The 20,127-nt window shown below is 40.3% G+C and overlaps 1 pseudogene; it reads left to right on the forward strand.

The window, feature by feature from the left end:
• The window catches only part of LOC116143443, a 33,977-nt pseudogene that overhangs the window by 2,523 nt on the left and 11,327 nt on the right, over positions 1-20,127 (forward strand).

Below are 20,127 nucleotides of genomic sequence, written 5' to 3' on the forward strand. Positions count from 1 at the left end.
CTGGATAGAATACCCGTGGCGCAAAGACTCGGTGACATATCGTGACCTGAGCTATCCCATGCTACGTTGCATGAGCATTTCCACAAAAGTGCAAGGCGGGGAGATTCCCATTATCACTAGAATGACGACTTCGATCGTCATCGCGTGGGAAGTTCCCACTGTCTGCAGGTCGATTCGTACCACCGTGGAGGTCAGGAAGGTTCCCCAGACCATTCAACTCCATCACATGACTCCAGCTAGCGTGTGTCAAGAGTAGCTGGGACCGTCGGCCGAGGTGAGGAGGAATCTGACTTACGGTCTTTCCTCAATCGCAACCGTGAGGGTCGAACCCGCGTTGCGGAAAGCGATCCCCAGATGGCTCCACTGCCTTAGATTAAGGAACTACAACGAGCCTTGGATCAGTTAAAGGCTTAGCGAAATGAGCAAGGGCAGGTCACAAAGGCGTCTCCCTTTTCTCCAGCATGTTAGCCGCTCCTCTCCCGTCAATGCTTAGAATGCCCGACATTCAAGCAGCCGATGGGAATTCCAATTCGCAGGATCATCTATACGAGTTCAATGACTTCATGGAACTCTACCAAGTCTCTGACTTGGCAAAATGCCATTGCTTGACAGTAACTCTTACTTCTCATGCCAAGCGATGGTTCAGGTCGCCCACAGCAGGATCAATCAGCTCGTGGCCTTAGATGAGCTCGACATTTTTGAGACACTTCTAGGCGAATAGGAAGTTCTCGATGCCTCTAAGTTATCTCAGCAACATAAGGCAAGAGAGGGATGAGCCCCTCCAATCCTATATTGACAGGTTCTATCGGGAGCTCCATAAAGTAGCTCACACTCCCAAAGAGTCTGTTTGGACTCTCATCATCGCAGGAATTCATCCACAAACAGATCTGTGGAAAGAGATGCAATCATAGGATGATGTTTCCCTCACCTGCTTCTACAGCCTTACAGAAAAATACGTCTGCATTGAAAAATCTATGGCGGCGCTCAACCGCCATGACCCCGGTCCTTCGGGCAGTGCGCTTGGTCGGGGGGAGAATAGGAGGGATGATCGCAGATGGGCTAATGACGATCAGCGAAAAGGAAAGAAGCAGTGGTATGAGCCCAAGAAATCTTACGCCCCAATTCCTCGTCACGATTGCGATAAGAGTTTGTACACTCCTCTGAATGCATCGGTCTCTACTATTCTTGATAAGTCAGAAGAGGCCGGCCTGCTTAGGGAGCCTCAGCCTATGAAAAATCCCTCTTCGGTCAGAAACAGTAAGAAGTACTATCGTTATCATAGGGATAACGGGTATCACACCGATGAGTTTCGGGCCCTTAAGCAAGCAATTAAAGACCTTATTAAGTAGGGGCACTTCAAAGAGTATGTTGATGACTCTGCTCCCGTCCAGGAGAAAAATCAGGAGGAACCGGGTAAGAAGTGTCATGGTCGCAAGGGTATCTACAGCGTAGGGATAATCTTTGGGGGACCACACCTCGAAGGGAATTTGCGAGGTACCCAAGAGAGGTATGCTTGCGCAGCCCTTCACAACCCCATCTGTGTAATGAACACGACGCCATGACCGTCAAAGGTTCGTAGGGAGGAGGAAATCACCTTCTCCAAAAAAGACGCAGTCCGATTGCATCATCCCCATGACGATGCTCTCGTCATCACGCCCTAGATAGGGCGTTGCAACGTCCACATAATATTGGTGGATAACAGAAGCGTTGTGAACATCCTATTCTAGCGAGCTTTCGAAAGAATGAAACTAGATGAGGCTGACATGAAGCTTGCCTCCATCCCTCTATATGGTTTCACCAGGGATCATCTGATCCCCAAAGGGACGATCTCACTCTCAGTCACATTGGGTGACTCTGACGAGGTGACCAAGATCACTGAGTTCTTAGTAGTGGACTGCCCGTCCACTTTCAATGGCATTCTAGGGCGACCTCTACTGAGAAACTTCAAAGCAGTCACTTCGATTTACCATCTCAAGATGAAGTTTTCCACCCCGACGGGGATAGGGGAAGTAAGCAGATCTCAATGCGCGTCTCGTAACTGCTATGTAAAGGCAGTGCAGATGACGTGCAGGGGAAAATGCACTCCACATGGCATTCCCAAATAGGCAATAGCAATCAGTCAGATCGAACCACAGCCTGGTCCAGCAGAGGGTAACTTGGATCCTTGTATCTAAGAATGCCCTTCCAGTAGGCTGGTTGAGGATTTATCTAAAGTGTCAGTCGACCAGAGCGAGCCGAGTCGAGTGTTGAGGATTGGAAACAATCTCAACCCCCAGCTCGCCAGTGACCTGACCTGTTTTCTAAGAGAAAATATCGACGTGTTCGCATGGATGCATGCCGACATGGTCAGGATCAGCCCGAGTATCATTTGTCATGCTCTGAACATTAATAGTGAAGCCAAGCTAGTTTGCTAGAAGAGAAGAGCAATGGATCCAAAGTGATATGCTGCCTTGAAAATTGAGGTAGATAATCTCCTTCAAAATGGATCTATCTGGGAGGCGCTCTACCCTAGCTGGATTGCCAACCTGGTTTTCGTAAAGAAGGCGAACGGCAAATGGCAGACCTACGTTGACTTCACCGACCTCAACAAAGCAAGTCCTAAAGATAGCTTTCCTCTGCCAAGGATTGACCAGCTCGTTGATCCCACCTCCTAGCACGAGCTGCTAAGTTTTATGGATGCCTACTTGGGATACAATCAGATTCTGATGTACGTGTAGAAAGAAGAGCATACCTCCTTTATTACAGATTGGGGGCTATATTACTATAGGGTTATGCCCTTCAGTCTAAAAAATGCTAGAGCTACCTACCAACGACTGGTTAACCGTATGTCTTCCAAGCAGATCGGAAGGTCGATGGAAGTCTATGTTGATGACATGCTGGTCAAGTCGCATGTCACTTCAGATCACATAGCACATCTCGTTGAGATGTTCGACATACTCCGAAAGTACAGAATGAAGCTCAATCCTCTCAACTACTCATTCGGAGTATCCTCAAGAAAATTTATGGGGTACATGGTTAACCAGAGGGGAATAGAGATCAACCTCGAGAAAATCCAAGCTCTCCTCGACATTAAAAGCCCGACCAACCGAAAACAGGTTCAGAGTCTTAATGGGTGAATAGCTGCACTCAGTCACTTCATATCGAGGGCAACAGATTGTTGCTTGCCATTCTTCAATATACTTCCGGCCAATAAGAAGTTTGAGTGGACTTCCGAGTGCGAACAGGCATTCCCGAGCATTAAAGAGCACCTCGGAAAGCCACCTCTTTTGTCCAAACCTCTCTCACAAGAAATTCTCCTCCTGTATCTGTCCTCTCAGTATGCGATCAGTGCAGCTTTAGTTTGGGAAGAGAACAGGGTTCAATGGCCAGTATACTATGCGAACAAGCATCTGCTAGATGTCGAGATGTGGTATCCGGAAATGAAGCGATTGGCTTATGCCTTGCTAGTCACCTTTAGAAAGTTGCGACCTTATTTCCATGCTCACACAATCCATGTAATGACCAGTTACCTGCTCAAGCAAGTCCTCTAGAAGCCAGAGGCATTGGGTAAATTACTCAAGTGGGCCATGGAACTAAGTTAGTTCGATCTGCAGTACAGACCGAAAGCAACCATCAAAGGGCAGGCAGTCATTGATTTCATTTTAGAATTCTCATATCATCCGATGAAGGAATTCAAGCAATAAGCCAGTGAAGTCACCTAGGAAACTGTTAAGAACGCCTATCGACCTGGAGCCTCTATGTCGATGGGTCATCGAACAGGAAAAGGGCCGGGGATGGCCTTCTCCTCTTAAGTCCCAAAGGAACTTGCATTCATGGCATTCTCCATTTCTGGTTCAAAGCGACCAACAATGAGGCCTAGTATGAAGCTCTGCTCACTGGATTGTGGTTGGAAAGAGAAATAAGGTCAACCGCAATCAGCATTCATAGCAACTCCATGCTGGTTGTCAACCAGATTTTGGGGGAGTATCAGGCCAAGGAAGAAAACATGATCGACTATCTGAAGAAATCTAAGGCCGCAGTCGAGCCATTTAAGCACTTCACAATCACGCAGATCCCTAGAGACAACAATTCTGTCGCGGATGCCTTGGCAAAGATATGTTAGTGTATGCCCTAGGAACTAATCGAGTTGTCAGTTTCAGGACATTATATCTTGTAAATGTATTATGAATAAAAGAAATTGTTCTTATTTCACATGTTGATTTTCCGCTTCATTTATATTATATTATATTTAATATTGCATGTGAAATGTCCAGATGACACGGATCTTCAGAAGATGAAATCATCAAAGAATTCCCTACGCAAGTAATGTTAATCGGGCAATAACATTGCATAGTAGGCATGTTGAGTGTCTCTATTGAAAATCATGTGATGGTATTAGTGTGAGTGATTATAAGAGGTATGTCACTAAGGCATTAGCATGGATAAACAGTTAGTGAACTGTTTATCGAATATGACTGATTACGATGAATCACATGGATATGGTCAATGATGCATCGTAGGATCGTGATAGTGTACCATTGATCCTTAGACCTGAGACATCACGGTTGGATTCAACATAGGATGCATATGGTTCATATGGTGTATAAGCACGAGACTAGTCATGTCTTGTGTAATAAGCCAGTTTGGTCATATGTTATTCATGTGCGAGGACAAGTGATGGTCAAGATGGGATCCGTTAACTCAAATCATCCAATCTCGAGTTCCCAGACGAATGTCAATAAACATTGGAAAAAGGAAATCTCTGGCCAGAGTATAATGAATGTCAGATGAAAAATAGTTTCATGTTGACGAGTTCCATTGTATCGATTGACAATTTTATTAAAGATTAAGTTAAAGGTTTTGATATACCATGAACCATTCTTAATTGGGATTAGATAACGGAGGGATTTGACTACATGGTACATATGATAAGAACAGGTTCATTGGAATTTACACTTCATTGTGGTTTAGGGGTTATGGAACATTGCTAGACATCTACCATAATCAGTGGGAGTTTTGATTATAAAGAATTATAACGAAACATATCAAAATCTGACCACGGCTAGATCATAGTGTACCAAAATGGTCACACATAAAACCAAGCTCAAGGAGAGAGAATAATACATATCATTAATCAGATTAATGATGTTTGGACGTAAACGGTTGCATCCGAATTAATGTATTGGTGAGAAATGATTATCCATGAATAGCTAGCACTAACCAAGGGTAATAAAGATTTATTAAATATTATTATTGAATTGGATTCAATGATGGGGGCAAAAGTGCATTGGTTTTATTCTAAAGGGTTAGAATATTTAATGGAATTAAAATTTGGTCTAATTATGAATTAACCATAAAACCAAGGACTTGCCATAAATGTTTATTCTCAAATTAATTTTAAATTGTTTGAGGCCTTCCTAAAACAATTTAAAATTACACTTTGTGCCCATGGTATATAAATTAAGTTTTATGCCATTTTAATTGAATTGAATCAATTAAAGCAAAATCACTCTCTCATTTTCTCTCTTACTCTCACGGCTCTCTCTTCCTTGACTTGTGTGGATCACATTTTGAGGTTCTTCAACTTCACTTGAAGAACTAAGATTCCAAGAAAGAAGATTCAAGTGTTGAATAGCAAAGGAGTAGGTAATATTCCATCCTTACCTTGAAATTTTTTGGGCTTATGTGTTATGTTTGTGTTCTACCTTGCATCCATCATCTTGTTCATCCATGTTACACCAATTCTATGTCCAAAATGCATGAATCCCAACAAGATAGCCTCATTGCTGGACTCGGACGCGCCAGAGAGCATTCCTATTTGGTTCATAGAAGCCCCTAGTATCAGCTCACCTGAACAGCCCGTGAATGTGACCGAATCAGTCTCCTAGATGACCCCTATCATTCAATATCTTTGAGATGGGACCTTGCCCAACAACAAGATCAAGGCAAGAATCCTACGAACTAGAGCTACTCGTTACACACTCATAGGTGATCAGCTATACAAGCGAGGGTTTGTGCCCCACCTCTTCGATGTGTAACCGATGAAAAAGCAGACTATATCATGAGGGAGATACATGAAGGGATCTGTGGTAATCACATGGCCACACGATCCCTCGTCAACAAAGTTGTTCGTCAAGGGTATTACTGGTCCCTGATCCAAGAAGACACCTACGACTTTGTTAAAAAATGTGACAAGTGCCAGCGGTTCGCGAACATACCACGTGCTCCTTCCCACTAGCTGATAACCATGTCTAGCACCTGGCCATTCTCCATGTGGGGAATCGATCTCATTTGACCCATGCCGGTTAGTAAAGGGGGAGTCAAGTATGCGGCGGTCGCGGTGGACTATTTCACCAAGTGGGTCGAAGTAGAGCCATTGGCCGCGATCACCACCAAAAAGCTCAAGGATTTCGTCTTCAAGAACATTGTGTGCCGCTATGGGATTTCTCATACCCTCATCTTTGACAACGGGAAGTAGTTCGATAATGTGGAATTCAAGCAGTTTTGCGACGAGCTGGGTATCCATAAGAAATTTGCCTTAGTCACAAGACCACAAGCAAATAGTCTGGTTGAAGCTATTAACAAAACCATTAAGCACACTCGGAAGGCCAAACTTGGCGCAGCCAAGGGAAATTGGGCCGACGACCTCCTTGAAGTCCTATGGCATACATGACAACTCCGAGAACCTCTACCTCAGAAACACCTTTCTCGCTAGCATATGGCTGTGAAGCAATGATCCTTGCAAAGGTAGGAACTGGTTCACTTCAGAGAGACCTATTCGACAAAGCAGATAATGAGGCGCTCATGCGTGCAAGCCTGGATTTAGTTGAAGAACATCGCAGCAAGGCTCAACTAAGAATAGCAACTTATCAGCAGTGCGCAAAAAGGTTCTTCAACTCTAAGGTTAGAAGAAGAGACTTCCAGGTCGGCGACCTCGTCCTAAAGGAAGTCCTTCCTAGTACAAGAGAATTGAATGAGGAAGTATTGGGGTCGAACTGGGAACGCCCGTTCCACATTGCCAAAGTGATAAGATCGGGGACTTATCACCTCAAAAGGCTAAACGGTTCTGAAGTACCATGAGCTTGGAATGCTGAGCATCTCCGCCCATATTATCAGTAATTCTGAACTAATTTTTTCTTTGTAAAGATTTTTACTTTTCTCAAGCTTTGTAAATAATATAAGTTCTTTTGTAATTGCTTTTTCTACATGTATACAATTCTGTTTGTGTAGATATTATTTGTACAAATGTTATTGTAAGCAGTTAGAATGCGATCTCATGTGTAGCGTTTGTGGGGTACAAAAAATTATAAGTACTCACAAAAGAGTTAGAAAGTGATGTCTTTATTTATTATGATAAAAATAAAAAGTACAAAAAAAGGAGCATAGGAAGGGCAGTACAAAAGCAAAGGCAATCATTGGCCTTCATCCCCAAGTCCCAGAGGCGTGACCTCAGCGTCCCGAGGCTGGTCGCCAACCACCTGGCCGGTCGCAAGCTCCTTTAGGACATACTCCGGATGTTCTTTCGGGCCAAGTCCTCAGGTTGCCTCCTCTGCCTCCTCTGCCTTAATCCGCGCCATGGAGGCGAGGATGTCCTAGTATTCGTCTAGGAGGTCGGTTAGATTGATATCAGGATTCTTCGGCCGTAGGGCATAGATGGACTGAATTGCCCATTCATCATCCCTCTTCTCGGTCTCCAACTCTTGTCGCTGCATCTCTTCGGTCAGCAAAGCGACACGACCCTGGTTAAGTTAGAGTTCGGCCTCAAGTGCCCACATTTGCTTCTCGATGGTCTCCCATAGCTCTGCCCTTTCCTGCTCTGCTCACAAGGCCTGCTCGGAGTTCATTTGTAGCTCATTTTCTTTCTCGCCAGCATCTTTGGTGAGTATGGCCATCGTCCTTTGGAGGCCACCGTCTTTTGGAGCTCATTTACTTCCTCTCCTCACTTCTCCAGCTCGACCTTCTAATAGTCCACTATGCGAAGACCAGCATTCCTTTCAGACAGGTACTGATTCGCCTAAACGGTGGATAAGTCTTTCTCTGCTTGAGTAGCTTTTATGTCCCATTTAAGCTGCGTGTTCTCCTCTCTTAGCTCGACCAACCCCTCAGCAGCTCCCAGCTGAACCTTCTACAGGGACAAGTGCATGGAGAGCAGGACTTGTGAACGAAGAGAGTAAAAAGTTAGTTTCCTTTCTACTGAAAAGAGTAAGTGTAAAGTCCTCGCCGAGGATAGCTCATTTTACCTGGCTCAGGTGCTGAAAGGATGTGGATATCAGGTCCACGGGGTTAGAGGCCATGAACTTCTTGAACTCCTCCGTGAGCCCACACTCTAGTAGGGTAAAAACCATTGGCTGCAAATGATCCAAAAGTTTCCCCATCGAGTCTGGCATGGGTGTGCTCATGCCTATGCCTGCAGCAAGTAGCGTCTCGCTCGCTGGTTCCTTGTCCGGTCTCTTTCCAAGATTCGCGGCCTCACTCTGCCTCGTTCGTGACCCCCCTAGAGCAATGGAGATGCCGATCGCGCCCTTGGAAGGCCCTCTCGAGCAGAATGCTTGGTAAGGCTGCGACCTCTAGGGCTGAACACCCAGGCCCTCCGGTTCAGACTCTGACTCTTCGGCCTGAAGCTGCTTTTGATTCTTGGACTTTTGGGCCATGGTCCTATGCTTTGGGCGAACAGCCGAAGACTGGGAAGCGCTTACAGGTCTAATCGGAGCACCTGTCGATGTCCCTCTAACGGGGGGACTGCTGGGAGCCGTTCCAGCCGGTCTAGTGATGTTTACTTGGGGGAAGGTAAACTGCCTTGGTCACAGCGACTTGAGCACTTTGGGAGGCATGGTCGCTGCATGCAAACATCGTTAGTAAAACAGTTCGCTGCATGTAAAGTTAAAAAAGAGCAAGTTAAGGTTATGGTACTTACTCGGTATGGTTTCTAAGATCGCTTTGGGACTAAAGAAACCGTATTTCTGCAAGTTCGCGGTTGTCATGAGCATTCTTGCATTGCGACTCTCTTCGAGCAAAAAGTCGAAAGCAGTGATTCTGTCAGGATCCTCGAGAACCAATAACCTGGTCGTCTTGTTAATTGCGAAGAAACAAAAGCTCGTTAGCGACGATGATAAGCGTATTTTACACTATGATTTTGCATTGAATTTTGATAGGATTTAGGATACTTTTCATACAATTTGGGCCATAATTGCTACCTAATTCTATTAATTTGTCTTTGTAGGCCTAAACGATGATTTTTAGCATAAATGACAGTTTTGAGCGTAAATTGTGTAACTTGAGCTTGAAAACTCGGAATAACCTGAATTTAGAAGCTTTGGAAAGCTAAGAAGAAGAGCTACAACGTTCATGTTTTGGGTTTTTCCTAATTCTGACTGGACAAAGGTGAAAACTTGGCTTGAAGTCGTGAAAAGGACGCTGGGAACTGAAGAAAAACGTCTTTGGACGTGCTTCAGTATTTCTGCCATAACTTGAGCTGTAGACCTCGGATTGTGCTGATTCTTGAACGACCAGAAAGATAATTGAAAGGGCTACAATTCATATGTTTTACACTTTTCCAGATTCTAACTATATCATGCTCAAATTGGGCCTGTAAGTCTTCGCCGCGGCGAGGAAAAAGCTTCGCCGCGGCGAAACCTGCGTCAGATGCAAAAATAAAACGACGCGTTTTGGCTTGCTAGGGCTTCGTCCTTAAGTGAGAGAGGTATAAATTAGAGCGAAAAGGAAGAGAAAAGGGGCTTGGTTCGTGATTTGGGAGGCAGCTCATGGAAGGAGAAGATTATTGAAGATTTGGGCTTCAAATTAGAGAAGATTTCTCCATCTTTTGCTTGCTTTTCAATGATGAATCTTGATTCAGTTTGTTTTTGTTGTTTTATTTCGTTTTTGAGTATGAACTGAGTTGTTTAGCTAGGGTTTGATGTAATCTTGATACAATGATTCAAATTTATATGGATTGAATTACTTTGAGTTTTAATTTCATGATTGAGTGTTTATCTCTTTGCTTAATGTCTTTTGGATGCTTGATCACCATTCAAATGTGTGTTGTTCACAATGAGACTGAGAAGTGATTTGTGATTGTGCCTCTTGGGATAAATACCATAGATTAGCAAACGCTAGAGATAGGTTTAGCGATCTATGAAATCTAGATAGAATTCCACAAAGCTTAAAATCCTTTGAACTATTAATCTTCATTTTGTTGGGTGCGGAAGCTTAATAGGGATAAGTAGGGAAATGTAGCATGAGAATGTATGTTTTACAACTTAGGGAATTCGATTTTCAATCAAGGAATTAGAACTTGGGTAATAGATTCTATGATTTGGGTTAGCGTATTTAGGTGAATTCAACACCCTAGCATTTGTTTTAGAATTGTTTAATTAGTTAAGTTGTTGGGTTTTGCATTTATATTTAGTTGTTAATCTTCCATCAATCCAATTTATTGTTGCTTCAATTAGGACTTAAACTAGAAAAATCGGTAATTAGTAACACTATCTTCGTGGGAACGATACTCGCTCATCACTTTATTACTTTTTGCGACTAGTATACTTGCTATTTTTGCATGTTGTAGTAAACACGCATCAGACGACTAAAAGGAAATTCACAAAATCAAAGAAAGGAAAACCTACTCGGCTCTTGAAATTAGCAAATGCCACCATATCAAAAGAAGAAAAACTTCATCTCTATGCCCCAACATTGTTAGGGTAACTATGTATTCCCGCTTCGATTGTAGGTCGCTTCGAGAGATAGAAGGAATCCTTGTCCTTACTCTTCTTCAGGATGTATGAGCAATCGAGCTCTAACGCGGTTAGCTCGCCCAAATCATTTTCACCACATGCGATATACATAGCCACGGCTATCATATAAGCATTCGGCGTAAGCTGTAGTGGTGCGATCCCGAAGTGATCTAGGACCAATCTAATGAAAGGGTGGAAAGGGATCAACCCCCCGCTCCTTCTGGCGGATTCGCAGCTGTGTATGTTCTATGCTAGAAGACCTCTACTCCAACGGTGTATTGGTCTACCACCTTCTAAATCTCCTCGGCAGTGATTACCGACATAATCTCCTGAGAGGGGCCTGCTGGAGCATCCTACACCGGTTAGCTGGTTTACTCATCTGTCCTGGTCGTTGAAAGGTCTATTCTTCTGCGTTCTGAAAAAAGTGACATGCAAGAATCGCTCAGTCATTGTACACTGTTTCGTACGATGACGTGGAGGACAAAATAAATGCTTCCTCCCTTAAACCCTAGAAAAAACCCTAAAAGAATCCTTAAGCCACCCCCAATGGCTCAAACCCTAGGAGAAAGCTTATTCTCCAACCGTCCACCAGCAAACAATCATCATTACCGCATGGCTATCATTTAAAAAAAAAAAAAAAAACAGAGAAAAGGAAATAATAGGAGAATCATCCTTACCTCTTAAGAATGAAAATTGAACCTCCTGCTCCAAGTGTCAAACGCGCACCAGTCTGAAAGATGGAAAACCAAGGCTCACGAAAGTTTCTTGCTTTCTTTGAAGAAGTGAATATTGTGCAAATTACTTGAGGTGAGCCTAGGGTTTTACAGTGAAGGAAGTGGTGTTTGGTTTTCCCAAAGTCAAACGACGTTTGAGCAGAAATCACTTTTTACCATTGATTGCGATCGCGTGTCGCTAATCAGTGAAGAAGAGTGACCGTCACGCTCCAAGAAACCAAATCGTCGTTCTTTTCCATTGGAACACTCAAGCGATGGCTCGTTTCCCTCCTCCACATTAAATGCGCTCACATCCGCATTTAATGCTCTGATAGGGAATGTTGTTTCAGCATGGCTCTCATTTAATGCGCATGGCTGGCACTTATTACGCACAGGAAACATTTGTTAGAGCAGAAGGTACTTCATTTAATGTATCAGCTGCAAAAGTGCAATGGATAACATCTGAAGAGGTCGTTACATTAAACACTTTTTGCCATGTCAATCGCGAAGCGATGTGACTCTTTGCCCTCGTCGCATGTCAGTTGCGAAGCGACGTGACTTTGCTTTTAGCAAAAAATTTGCCAAGTGTAATCAGGTCGAGAACCTTGGTCGAAGACCAGAATCATCGTTATGGCACTAAATAAGATCTAGAATAGGTTGGGACCTTAAGGAAGATGATTTCAGGTTGCCTGCATGGGAATGTTTCCGCGGCTTCTTTGCAACCATGTTAGATCGACTAGTGTCCATTCGACACATCAAATCAAGGCATAATTGTATAGTTCTCAAGGTTCAATCCGTAAACCTTAAAAACTAGCGAACTTCTGTTATGCATGAAAAAGTAGGGCTGACGCCAAGCCTTGTCAGCATGGGCGGTCAAAGCTTAGGTAGGTTCTGCAGCCGTTCAGACATAGCCACATCGCATGCTGACGTGAGCGGCATGCTCCTGACAGTGTAGTGGGTATGCGCCAAAGTGGCAAAAGACTGGAAACATTCCACGTGTCCTATCCCTGCACAAGTCAAGGAAATCACTCGAGAAGGTGAGCAATGGGATATAAAGAAGGATTTGCATGGCAATCTAACTTACTCACAGATTTAGTAATCATTACCTCAATCAATTTATCCCACTATAAATAGAGGGCTCCTCTCCTATTTGTAGGATTAGCTAATTTTTCTCTAAAATAGCATACATTCTCTCTCTCTCTCTCTCTCTCTCTCTCTCTCTCTCGTGTATTCACTTGTATTCTCTAAGCTATAAATCAGCTTGCTGAACGTGACCTAATCTCATATATAATAAAATATCAGTAGACGTAGGATTCGCTTGTTTAAGCATCTGAACCACTTTAGACATTGTCCTTCATCTCTTACTCAACCCAATACCCCCATATACACGTGTGTTTTTTGAGTCAGCTCAGCATTTCTCACGTGCAATTAGTTGGTGTTAAAATCAAGCATCAACAAAACTGAATCTTTCCATGAAGCTCGGCTCACAAAAGATCATATTAAATTTGTATTTGCAGTGGCAAGCAACTTCACAATTTTAAGTACAAATATTATTGTTTTGATATGACAATGTGTTCCGGGCTTGTTGCTTTAATTTAATGAATTTATTTGTTTTCTTTTTCAGTTTTTGCAAACTTGCACGATGAGTACATTAGGCTGAACAAGCGATATATTCCTTGTCCCAAATTTGGAGCGGTGTTATTTAAGCCCCACAAAACCTATTTCTAAGCTCCATAAATGATTTAAAAAAATTCAAATATGTCTTAAATTTAAAATTATGAAAAAATACATTTGTACTTAAGTGTTTACAATAAATGCGTCATCCATTAGAGAACGTGATTTGAGCAAAAATGCAGAAAAAGCGAGAAAAGTTTCTAGAAAAAAATTTATGCCTACGATTAAATTTATCCTGCGAATGAAAGTGTTGAGTGTTTTCTTTGTTCTTGTTGTTAGAGTTAATGAACTCTTGTAAATGTTTAGGTACCCATTTTTAAAAGCACAGCGGAAATGTTTTTACCATGTTTATTAAACGTTATCAAGTTAAGTGTGAATCAACAACTATAAACAAGAAAATGTAAAGAACACAAACATTTACATAGTTCGGCTAAAACCATTCTTAGCCTACATCTATGGGACCTCATCTAGATCGAAACTAATCCACTACAACATCAAACATTACAAGAATTAACATTCAAAGTTGATTTTAGATATAGCAAGGAGAACTCTCTATTCTACAATACACTAAACACCGCCTTCTGATTCCCTAATGCTTTGTCACTCTCGGATTACTTCACACACCAGGAACACTCCCAGACAAGCTTGAGCTACTCCCAAACTTCACATGCTGAAGACGCGCTCTAGCATCAACAATGGAACCTCATTCCAGTCGCCATTCAAACAAAGAAGATAAACATAATGGTTTTAGCACAAACCCATAAAAAGAACCTGAACAAGGATAAACTCTCCGAAGAATTTCAGAGCACACAAACAAATGAAATATCTAGGTTAGTTCAAACATACGCAAGAAAGAAGATGATAAAGAGAATTTCTTGCTCAACAATTTATGCCAAGTCAACAGACAAAGGCTGACATGTGTTGGTCCAAAAGGTGAAAAGATTCCACCAAACTTTTGGGACCACAACCAAAATGGAAAAAAAAAATTCCCTGGACCACTTGTGGGTTTTAGGACACTTGTAACTAGTCCTCACAACAACATAATAGATAAGGAAAAATATATCAACAAGATAATGAAAATATGCCCCATATTTTCTAAAGTATTATTGGAGTTTAATAATTTGATTTTTATGGGGGTAAATTAAAAGAAATTAAACTTTTCTAGGGTGTTGTGGTAAGGAAATAAGAACTGGCAGGACCCATTTAGAGGTTAGAAAGACCTAGGCCTAGGCAGTCCTAAGCCTAGGCCCTCAACGTCCGGGCCCAATTTAGGCCTAGTCCTTGAGGGCCCAGACCCAAATCATCAGGGACTGGTCATGAGCCCATGAGATTTCTCAAGGCCTGGACCAGTCCCTAGGACCGGTCATGGGCCCATGGACTAGTCATATAGGCTTGAAAAATTTCATTTAGCCCCCTATTTTTTATATCTTTAGGGCCTAAATTAAAAATTATGCAGGGCGGTTTATGTAATTTTTAGGGGGTGATTTGTAAATTTTTTAATTAATTAGTAAATAAATATAAATGAATGGTTATGATGGTTTTAATTTAAAGAGACAATTTAATTTTAGCTTCACAATGTGAAAATTTCATTTGAACTTAAACAATTAAATAAATATAAATGGATGATTAATTGGTTATAAATTTATGGGATTTTAATTTAAAGAGATAATAATTTTAGCATAAATATAATATTCGCAATGTGCAAATTTAATTTAAACTTAAACAAATAAACAATTAAATAAATCTATTTTTATTAAATTATTAATTTACATCCTCGAAATTTACATCGCTCAAATTTGTGTTTTTGAAGAGGTCGAGTAGTTCAGGATCTTCAGGGTGGTATTGTAGTCTTCTGTCTGCATGAATCCAATCCCGTAAACATGTAATGACTTCAACATCTGATTGGTTAAAGAGCATCTTCTGTCTTCAATAATGTGACCACTAATTAAGAATGTTGACTCAGATGCAATCGTGGAAACTGTTACACATTGAATGTCATGTGCCATTTGGGCTGCAATGGGGAATCGACTTGCATTTTGGTTCCACCATTGAAACACATCCATCTCGCGTTTCTCCCTCTTGGTCATGTAGGACATGTCCATTTGCAAATACCGATGTAGCTCACTTGGTCCATGTTTGTACGCTGGAGCTGCTACATCCACAACCACTAGTATTAAGTCCCATATATGTCCAGATGCTGGATCCATGTTAATGAATGTCTTCATTAGCTTCCTACTGCTCGTCTTTGATGGGCATTCCAATGTACCTATTCTGATACAAAGAAAAAAGACTTTCCAATTTTCTGTTAAATTCTATCAAATAAGAACCATAGTCATATTCTAAATGTTGGCTTATCTCATTAACTATGCAAGTAAATATGTTTAATTTAAACCTAGGATCTACAATAAGACCTAATCCATAAAAGAATGGAATATCTAACCAATATTTCTGGTATTTTGCTTCCATTTTTGAAACAATGTCGCTTAACTCTTCATTATATCTATGTCAAGCAAAAGTTTTACAAATTTGAAGTAAAATATCTAACGCTAAATTAGTAGTAGGATAATAAATACCACTTAATGTATTAGTGGAATCATAAAAAGATTAAGAAATGAATGAAAAATACTGCAAACCGTCCAATCTTCATCGTTGATGACTTCGTCCAGATAGTTCTTTTGGTTGACGAAATTTGTAATTTATCTTGCGGTTGGAATAGCTTTTTGTAACATCAAGTACGTTGAGTTCCAACGGACAAGCATATTGCAACATAGCTTCTTTGGTTGAATCGGCGACTCCTCTTGGTGACAATATATGACATACTCAGTTAATCTTGTATTGCTATCGACAATGAATCCGATAGTCATGAGCACCTTATCAATCTTTGCATGTATAACTTCCAAACCTACTTTAACAATCAAATTGATGATGTGGCAAGCACATCTTTAGTGAAAAAATTTGCCTTCACCAAGCGGATTCAATTTCTTTTGAAATAAAGAAATTGTCACGGTGTTAGTAACTGCATTATCAAGCGTTAGTGCCACATCTCTCTCAGATAATAAATAATCTTACAAAACTTCAATAATTGTAAAATAAATAGTGTTAGCGTTATGTTTAGCATATAATGGGTTAAAACCTATCTATTTTTGTTGTAAAGCCCAACTATGATCTTGGTGATGTATTGTGACACTCAAAAAATCTGTTTTTGATCTAGCAGCCTATACGTCGGAAGTAAGTGCAATAGAAATATTCTGACAATTTTCAAATTCTTTTTTAAGTTTATCACTTACTTTAATATAAAGTTTTTCTATGTCCCTTCTAGTTGTACCTCTACTAATAGGCCTATATTGTGGACAAAAAGCCTTTTTAATCATATTAACAAAAAATACATTTTCAGATAAAGAAATGGGAGAGTCCATAGCAACTATGTATTTTGCTACTTCCTCTCGTGAAGTCTATGCATTGAATTTCCAGTTTGAGAGAGTTGAGATTTGTTGATTAAAATTAAGTTGAGTTTGTCTTTGCTTACCGGTTTCAGTTGAACTTGAACCTATTATAGTAGATGCCCTATAGCCAATCCATTATTGTAATATCGACTCTTTGTAAGAATGTTTATAATCAATAAAAGGCTTTTTCTACATTATGTAATTCATATTTATTGTATGTTGTGATGTATGTCCTTAGAATGATAGAACCATGACCAGGGTATTGAATGTTTCAAATCTCGATAGTAAGGACCTTATGATCACATATGGTGGCCATTCTAGAAATGTCTGTAGCCCCAGTATTATTCTGACTAAGGACACATATAATACGGTAAGGCTATCATAGTGTTGAACGACCTGTTAAAAGACAGTGATTGATCTCACTTGTCAAGGTTGTTTTCGACAACTTGGTACAACACATGGGTGCTTGCCATAGGCAAGTTTACCGGACAGACCTACTAGAGGATTCCACATAGATGGTAACCCCAATGTTTGTGGAATAAATCCTCTAACGGATGGTGGTGCATGTGATCCTTAGACTTGAGATCACTGGAGCGCCTTGTGCACCAATCGGTGTAGTTTGACACTAGTCCAACATAGTTCTATTCATGACTATCAGAATGGTAGTGATTGGCTACATCGAGAAGTGTATCAAGACTATGGTGGATTGACAAAGGATTCATCACTCCCAGGTAAGAGAGAAATTATCTCATTGAGCAATTCGGTAAATGGCAATGACACTAAATTTGTGGCCACAGTGGGATTGAGTTGTAGTTCAATCCAATCTATTCTGGTCGTTGGTCCAATAACTAAATAGAAAAAGATCAAAGATATCTAAAATTGACGTTACTTTTGTACCTCAGCCTTGATAAGATAACGTATGATGAAAGGATTTGATTGTACAATAACTATATCATTGATAGGTAAGCTATTTCGCAGAATCTGAATCTATCGAGTGGCCATGATGCCTTGTTAGAGGTCAATCTTGGTCAGTGATATGATTGATTGAGTGTTAATTAAGATACTACTAACTACCGATATGATGAGCAGCCTTGGGGTTACACACATAGAAGACTGATAAAGGATAAGTAAGTGAGAAGTGCATTTTCATCTTTCAAGATGAAATGGTATTTTAGTAATCTCAAAGTGAAATTAGATTTGCTGAGGTCGTTGCCTATATTTAATTTCATATGAAAATTACAATAAGTGAGATTGTGTATTTAAACATACATACATACATACATACATACATACATATATATATATATATGTTATATTATTAATTAATTTAATATTTAAAATAATATTGATATTAATAAAAATAATATAAATTAAAATTCAAATTTGAAATTAAAATTAAAATACCATGTTTGGAATTACCTTGATTTGGTAATTGAATAAATATAATCTAAATATGGAATTAGTATATGACTATTTCATATTAGATTAGGGTTTTAATTGTTGCACTACTTAAGTGCAACTTAAAAATTAGAACATTATTATTCAATAAAATACAAACCCAAGCTGCCCTCTCTCTTCCCCTTCTCCCCTTCCCCCATCCAAAAAAAAAAAAAAAAAAAAAAAAAAATTGTGAACACCCATAGGTTGGAGAAGTGAATTTTTCAAGTGAAAAATTATGTACAATTATCCTTGAATGAATTGGTTTGGCTAGCACATCGAATCCTTTGGTGATTGTCGTCCTGTCTTTGTGTGGATATCGATTGTTCATTCCTATCTTGGAGTGGAAGCTATTCAAATCAATTGAAGGAGCCTCCAAACGTTGGTATGAAACTTATTATTAATCGTTTAATATATATTTCATATGCAAACAATGTAAAATGGGTATAAGGATCTTAGCGTTTTTGGTTTGTGGATCGGGAAAAATTTTGTATTTCGTTGTGTTCACTCGATCCATAAACCTACAGAACCTTGCTGCATTAATTGGGGGTGCTTCTTCTCCAGGTGCTGCCTCATCGTTGAAGTGCTATTCTCAGCACTGTTCGTGGTCGAACAAAAATTGCATACCTTGCATGTCTCTTCCACCAACCCATTTGGCTTTGCCTATTTTGATTTCATGAAAAATTGCCATACCCTAGACACGACCTTTTTCGTCGATCTTATCGTGGTGTCGCAGCTCACTTGTGTTTAGCTGGATGCAATCCGGAGCACCTCTGGATTTGGAATTGCTACATCCAAAAAGGGTGAAAATGGATTGAACCTTTCCATTCTTGGGTGGATGGAGGAATTGGAACACAATACTCATTTGGGGATGATGATCCTCCGAATCCATAATTTTGGGAATCCATTTTGATAAAATTATAAATAACTAAAATGGATAAAATTGAATAATATAAATAATAATATGAATAATAGATAAAATTGAAAAATGAAAGAAATTGAGTAATGAATAGATATAAATAATTAATTGAATAATAGATGAAATTGAAGAGAGTTTGAGAATTAGAGTTGAGAGAATGAGAGATTGAGAGTTGGGAGTTCTAGGGAAATGGGTGGGAATTAGGGGTTATTTATAGTTTAGGTATTGGTAGGGCTGTTTTCGAGCCAAGCCAAGTTTTTGGCTTAACGAGCTCGGCTTGTGAAAGGGGAGGAGAATTCGAGTTCGAGCCTAGCCGAGCTGAGCTGAGCCGTTGATTTCCTAGCCTGGCTCGGCTTGGCTTGTGAAAGTGGGAGAAGATTTCGAGCCTGGCTCGCAAGCTGGCTTAACGAGCCGAGTTAGAGTCGACTCGCGAACTAGGTAAAAAAATGCATTTTTTTTTTTAAATTTAGAGCAAATTTTCTCTCTCTAATTTATTACTCCTTTCCTTTCTTTTCTTTTCTCTCTCTCTCTCTCTCTCTCTCTCTCATATCTTACTCATTTTCTTTCTCTTTTTTCTCTCTCTCTAATATATTACTGCTTTCTCTTCTTTTCTCTCTCTAATTTATTACTCATTTGCTTTCTTTTATTTTCTTTCTCTCTATTGGCTCTTGTTTCTCTTATTTTCTTCCTTCCTTTCTTTCTCCCTTACTCTCTGCACCAACTCTAAAGGTATTCTCATTGCCCTTTTGCTCTAGGATTGTATGTTTTCTTCTGCTTTCTGATCTCTCTCTTGGTAACAAAACCCATGTTCCAAATTGAAAAGAAATTTTGACTTATTTTCCTATAACTTTACCCTAACCCCTTTCTTGTCTTTTCTTTTTAACCCATCTTCCTCTTTTCTTTTTGTTACTTATTACTCTTTTACTTTCTCTTCTTTTCTCTCTCTCTAATGGCTCTTATTTTCTCTTCCTTTCTTTCCTTCTTTCTTCTTGTTTCCCCTGCTCTCTCCACCAATTTGACGGTGACAACTTGCCTGAAATAGTTTGATTTGGTTTGGTTTTAAGGCAAAGGGTTTTAGTCGCGTTTTTAGGGATTTTAACATTGGGGGTTCTTTGTCATTTTTGCAAACTTTTTATTTTGAAAATTTTATTTTAATCCCCCATACTTTATAAAACCCTTCGACGCCCCTAATAATTCGAGCCTGGCTCAGCTCATGAGCCTAATGAGCCGAGTCG

This window comes from Pistacia vera, unplaced genomic scaffold, assembly GCF_008641045.1.
Source record: "Pistacia vera cultivar Batoury unplaced genomic scaffold, PisVer_v2 Contig430, whole genome shotgun sequence".
Lineage (NCBI taxonomy): Eukaryota > Viridiplantae > Streptophyta > Magnoliopsida > Sapindales > Anacardiaceae > Pistacia > Pistacia vera.